Below are 6,106 nucleotides of genomic sequence, written 5' to 3' on the forward strand. Positions count from 1 at the left end.
AACATCTTGGAGATTTTGGTGCAGCTGAGCCTTCTGGTTCTCCAGTTCATGTTTTACTGCATTCAGAGTGTCACGTAGCAGCTTGTTGTCGTGAGGCTCAGAGTTCCCATCTGCTAGTGGAAAAAAGGACATGAACTTAAGACCAAAATTGATACAAAACAAACAAAAAAAAAGCAAATAGATCAAGATGTCTGTAAATGAGAAGTTGTGTCTGTATATTTAGTTCAAAAACATAAAAAAAGCTCTCCTCCAAACCCCCACCCCAAACAATCACATGTTGACAATTGATGAATTTTCCCATATTTCACAGGAAATCTATCAGGTATTATTTTTAAACTTATTAACATTTTACATCAAATGACTGGATTTGATTTATTATCTTTGTTTACTTTAAGTTATTCAATAATTCAGTCTCAACTTTAAGTTGTCAAGTTAATCATTTTGATTTTCCAGTTCATGCCNTTCACCGCTCCATAAATACACTGCTTTAAAGCGTCTCCGCTGCCATTTTGTTCCGTTTATTTACATTAAACAACAAGTTCTGGATCAGAACCAAGGTCCATATTTGAATAAAATAAAAACATTTTCAGACATCCAGCTTTTGATGTTCTTCATCACCTCCACTTATTCTGCCTGGGATCAAATGTGAGCAAAGGAGACTTGGCAAAACCAGATCTAACATCTCGGCTGCTCTGGGAAACGGTCCATTTGGTAAATGAAGGGTGTCCAAAGTCGGTCCTCGAGGCCCGGCGTCCTGCATGTTTTAGTTCTCTCCCTGGTTTAACGCACCTGCATCAAATGATGGCTCATTAACATCGACATGCTGAAAAGGTTGTTCACTACCAAGAGAGAGAACTATAATGTGCAGGAGGCCAGCCCTCGAGGACCGACTCTGGACACCCCTGATCTAGTGGACAAATGCACTATTTTATTTTATTTAATTTTATTTCAAACCTCCAAGTCTCAACTTGTGATAGATTTAAATTTTATGGTATTAATGACAGATATTACAGAGTAGCCTGGATTCATCTAAAAAGACAGTCACCACACCGCAAATATTTTTGTTTTACATACTTATTTATCTTGGGATGGGGGGTGGGAGGGGAGGAGACATGGACATGTGTGACTACAGGAAGGAGGAAGACACGACGATCGGTGGGGGCATGTGGACATGAAGCAGTATTTCTCAATTCCGCTATTTTTTCTGAAATAATGATTATTTTGCTGCATAATTATCAGCCAAACCTGAAATACTTCACAATTTGATGCGAAACACTGAAATAAGATTGAAGGAAGCCTTAACTCATAATTTACTTGCTAAAGGTTCCCGTCAAAAGTTGTATAAACACCTGCTTTCTCGCAGTTTGGAGAAAGTCGGCGTGTGTGTGTCTGTGTGTGTGTGTGTGTGTGTGTGTGTGTGTGTGTGTGTGTGTACCTTCGGGTACCCCACATGTGATCTTTGACCTCTCTGATGAGAAGTTTTTGATTGAAACAAAGAAATCCCTGTTCTTTATGTAAGATTCAAACCAGTGGAGTTCTGGACCGGAGAGTCCGACCCAACTCTCCAGTCGATTCAGTAAAATGTCCTGATTAACACTGAGGTCCAACAGAACCAGCACTGTGGTTCTCCCACAGTCTGTGTTTATATGGATGTCATTGAACACTTTTACAAGGGCCGTCTCCGTGCTGTGGTGAGACCGGAAATGGGTCCATCTAGTGGATAAATGCACAATTTTATTTCAAACCTGCAAGTCTGAACTTGTGATCGATTTTAGTTTTATTATTGTATTAATGACAGATATTACAGAGTAGCATAGACTCATCTAAAAAGACGGAGCCACCACACCGCAGATATTTTGTTTTAAATATTTATTTGCAGGGGGAAGGGAGAAAACATGGATCTATGACTTCGGTGGGGGTAGGAGGGGATGAAAGAACAAGGGAAGTAGAGACAAACGGTGGGGACTGGGTTATCTGGGGAGAGACATGGGGAACTTGTGAGGGGAAGATTGTCCGTGGAGGTTTCCTCTTCTGGCATGTGAAAATCTGGAAGAAAAAGAATCAAACATGGGTATGAATGAAGAAGGATGAAAAAAAGGGGTCACAGATGAGTGGAGGGAGTATAGTTTAAATAGATAAAGGGTAACTGACAGCAATATTGTTTTATGAAAGCTTTAAAAGTTGAATACACTTGTTTTTAAATGCAACATTAAGACCGTCTAAATTTGTGACAGCAAGCATGGAGAAATTTGAAACAAGATATTTGGTTGTCTTGATATTTTTACAATGCTATGTGAAAACAGCTCAAGCAGCAAGTACAGTGGCACATTTACTGATGCCATGACAGTTATTATCTCTGGGATGTAAATCAGGAAAAAAAGAGAAACAAAATTTACCACACAACTCTTCGGAACAGACGGACCCTCCTGATTTCCATTTGCTTCCATCGCCTTTTGGTGACGAGCCTCACATCTCTGGTGATGGGCTTTGAGTTTCCTCATACGACGAGCATGACGCATTTGACTCTGTAAAACACAGAAAAAGAGCCTTTGTAAATGTCCACATCTGTGAAATTAAACATAAATGAAACAAAAATGGAACCTGATCACAGTGACAACTAAGCATCTAAGTACAACTTTAAGTAAAGCATCAGCAACAAGCATCAGCTGTAGCAAGCACACCAGATGTGCTGCACACCAGATGTGCAGCACATCTGGTGCTTGCTACAGCACACCAGATTAAAATAAAATGCGTCTCCAGTAGTTTGTTATTCAGCATGTGACGTGTAAAATGTGCAGGAGCCCAGCCTTTGGACACTCCAGCTGCTTATTATGATACTTTGCACATATTCTGTGGTGAAGAAAAAGAGGCAGCAACACTTCCAAACTCAAATGTAGAACAAAACTTAAATCAGCACAGGATTTAATACAGGAGCTGTCTTTGAGGGAGACACACCTTAGCATTCAATGCAATATGAATAGCTTGAATGAATCTGAAAAACTGTCACATGGCTTGGACTTCTGCATAGCAACACATACCGTTCTCTGTCCTGGATCAAGTGGATCCTTGCCATCGGTTGCTGAAATTAAGAAAGAAGAAATTGAACACTAGCCTAAGACATTCTGCATCTACCCAACTAAGTCTTCACCAAATTGAATTTTCTGGGTCTTATCACTAGGTTACAAATGTTAGATTTGTCATTAGACATAAAGCTGCAACATTAAATAATTCTGGCAATTCTTTCAAATATGACTTTTTCAATTGAATGCAAAAGGTTGCCAACAACTATAAATGTAATGAAATGAAATTTACATTCATTAATTTACCAGAAACAATAATGCTAAAAAAATGAAAAGTAGCGAACATATTTTGGGGTAACATCTTTCTCTGGCATAATTCACCTGTCAAAGTTGGGGCAGATTCTTCAGGCCCGTCACTGGCCTCCTGGTTTGTGCTGGCATTCTCCTGGGACGAAAACAAAAATGCAGTGACTATTAGTCAGTGTAAAAGACATGAAATTATTTTTTCCTGAACAGGGCTATCCCAGGAGAGTCCAGCTTTATGCTGAAGTCAAACAAATATACTTGTTTTTAATCCCCAGAGCTCATGCAAACATTAATAACCTCTCAGTGACACAAACAGGGAGACTGAAATATATTGAATATTTCACAATTTCTACTCCAGGAGGTTTGCAAGGTTCAATTTTTTTTCTCCAACCTAGTGATTTTTGAGTTGTGCCATTTTAAATTTTATTTCCAATTATTCTCTGCAAGACCCTACCTGACAAGTTACAAATAAGAGATGCATGCTTGTAATTATCTTTGTAGATTGGCTAGCTTACATTAGCCTTTCTAGCGAAACGCAATTGAAATATTTTTTACACATCGGTATGTTAAACAGCATTTAAAATACATCTGAATGGTCCCTATCTAAACTTGAAGTGCATTGAAAAAAACTGTAATCTTACCATTTTAAAAACCTTTGGTCCTCCTCCCTGACCCCGCTCCTTTCTGTTGAAAATGAGCAGAACGGGTCACATGGTCTGGAAACTAATTGAGAATTAACAGATCTATGTGCACATAGATCTGTTAATTAACAGATGCGTTCATGAAACTCATATCTCCATAGAAAGAATTAAATTAATTTTTATATACCAGGGAACTGTTAGAGCCAAAAACAAAGAATCAAATATGAAAAAAAAACATAAATAAATTAAAGAATCTAAATCCAAATTTAACTCATGACTCCGAGACCTTTCTATTTTAGGACAAATTTACTTATAAAAAATGGAAAATGTTTATCAAGATTAATTTATTCAACTTGTAGCACTGCTCTCCCAAATAGTTTAACTAAGACAATTAAATAAATTAAGAAGTCCAGGACCGGAAGAAAGGAATTGCAATAAAGAAGATTCTTTAACAGAAAAAAAACAAAACAAAAAAAAAACACACACAAAAAGTAAATTTACAACACCATGATATACATACTGGACGATTTACAGGAGAAACACACAAATACAAACTCAACTCTATTTACAAGAAAAAATAAAATAGAAAGTGGTTGAAAAAATAAGTTCTTAATGAAAGGAAAAACGGAAAGAATTTACACTTAGTTTATTATGTGTATAACAAACATACGTTTAGACAAAAACTTAGCACATTTCACTAATATACTTGGAGTTTTTTTGTCCATCTTCAAAGTAGCTGAAACTGTGACAGAATCAATTTGTCCCTAAAAACACTTTCCTTATAAACTTAAAAGAAAAACTATTTCTTTTGCATTTACTTACCCTGTGCTGGAAAAAACTGACCTGTTTATCTGCAAGCCCCTATGTACTTCTGAAAAGAAATGGGTTGGACTGCAAGTCAAGCTCTTATCTCCATTCAAGAAGGCAGAGGTGCATCAAACTTTAACGTGGAACTGCAGAAAAAAAAGAGAAAACAAACCTAGGTAAAATTGAATTGTTAATGCATGTCACCATGAGAAAAGCCTACTAAGTTTTGCTTAAAGAACTTGTTATAAAATTTAAATAACACATTTTTGTCTGATGAAGTGAAAAAATTATTTGCAAAACAAACTTATCTGCGCATGTCAGAAATCTTTTCTTGCTTTATATGAGATTTCTGGATATGTTATTACAATTATAATTATAGTATTTATAATACATATAAACATATATTAATATTTAAATATTAATATAGAAAGTTAGGCTCATCAAACAAAAGCAGCTCTCATTGATCTAGATGAACAAGATTGTGTTTTCAACGGGCAGAAGTTGCCTGCTCTGCAAACTCATTCCATAAGTAAGAGTACATGAATTTGCAATTTGCAATAACAACACAGAATTAACTGTGTGAAAAAACAAAGTTTGCTTTTACCCAACCTTGAAACATTTTTATCTGTCCGGATACTCCTTACTTTTGAAACTCCCTGTGTGCAAAAGTAATTCCTGCTTCTCCTGTCTGGGAGAGGAATTGTTATTTTTCCTGATGGAAGAATAATGTTAAGCCATTCCTTGAGTCTTAGACATTTTATTTTTAATAGCAGCACACAACATCCCCAGCAGATTTAAATACTTGTAATCTGTTAAAAGCACCAAGAAACCGTAGAGGTTTACATTTGAGCTTCTTAAGAATTCAGTGTCTGTCCGTAGAATTTGCATTATTTTCGGGTAATTGGTAAGATAGTGACTAGACTAGAATTGAATATCCCGTGGTAACTGTGGTTCTCACAAAAGTGTGTTTACAGTCTGTATCTCTAAACCGCTCTGATCTGTTGAGTTGTGCGTGATGCTGTGTAGATCCCTTCATGCAGAATGCCAGGCTCGGGTTGGCTGGTGTATGTCATTCCGGCCGGAGGACCGCGCCTCGCTGGAGCAGATCCTTTACCTTAGCTGAGACCCTGATGAGTGTTTATTTATGGATTATTTATGTAATCAATTCCTGCTCCTCTTCCTCACTGCTGTGAACCGCTTCCTCACCGCTCCAGGTGAGGAAGAGTGATGAAGAGGAGGAAAGCTGAACTCTGACTGATTTTTCATTTTTTGTCCAATTAAAACCGATTTAAGTTTTGCTGAAGTCTGGACATCGGTGCAAACCTTCACCGC

The 6,106-nt window shown here is 37.3% G+C and overlaps 1 long non-coding RNA gene across 1 annotated transcript; it reads right to left on the bottom strand.

The window, feature by feature from the left end:
• Positions 1 to 1,854: 1,854 nt before the first annotated feature.
• On the bottom strand, positions 1,855 to 3,548 carry LOC106943802 (uncharacterized). Its single transcript, XR_001424016.1, has 4 exons — positions 3,402 to 3,548; positions 3,039 to 3,079; positions 2,397 to 2,525; positions 1,855 to 2,046 (listed from the first exon to the last, which is right to left on the bottom strand). It is a non-coding gene; the product is annotated as an uncharacterized LOC106943802 (long non-coding RNA).
• Between the last annotated feature and the right edge of the window lie 2,558 nt (positions 3,549 to 6,106).

The sequence above is a fragment of the Poecilia latipinna genome, unplaced genomic scaffold (assembly GCF_001443285.1).
Source record: "Poecilia latipinna isolate Pla-1442-1.1 unplaced genomic scaffold, P_latipinna-1.0 Scaffold6007, whole genome shotgun sequence".
Taxonomy (NCBI): Eukaryota; Metazoa; Chordata; class Actinopteri; order Cyprinodontiformes; family Poeciliidae; genus Poecilia; species Poecilia latipinna.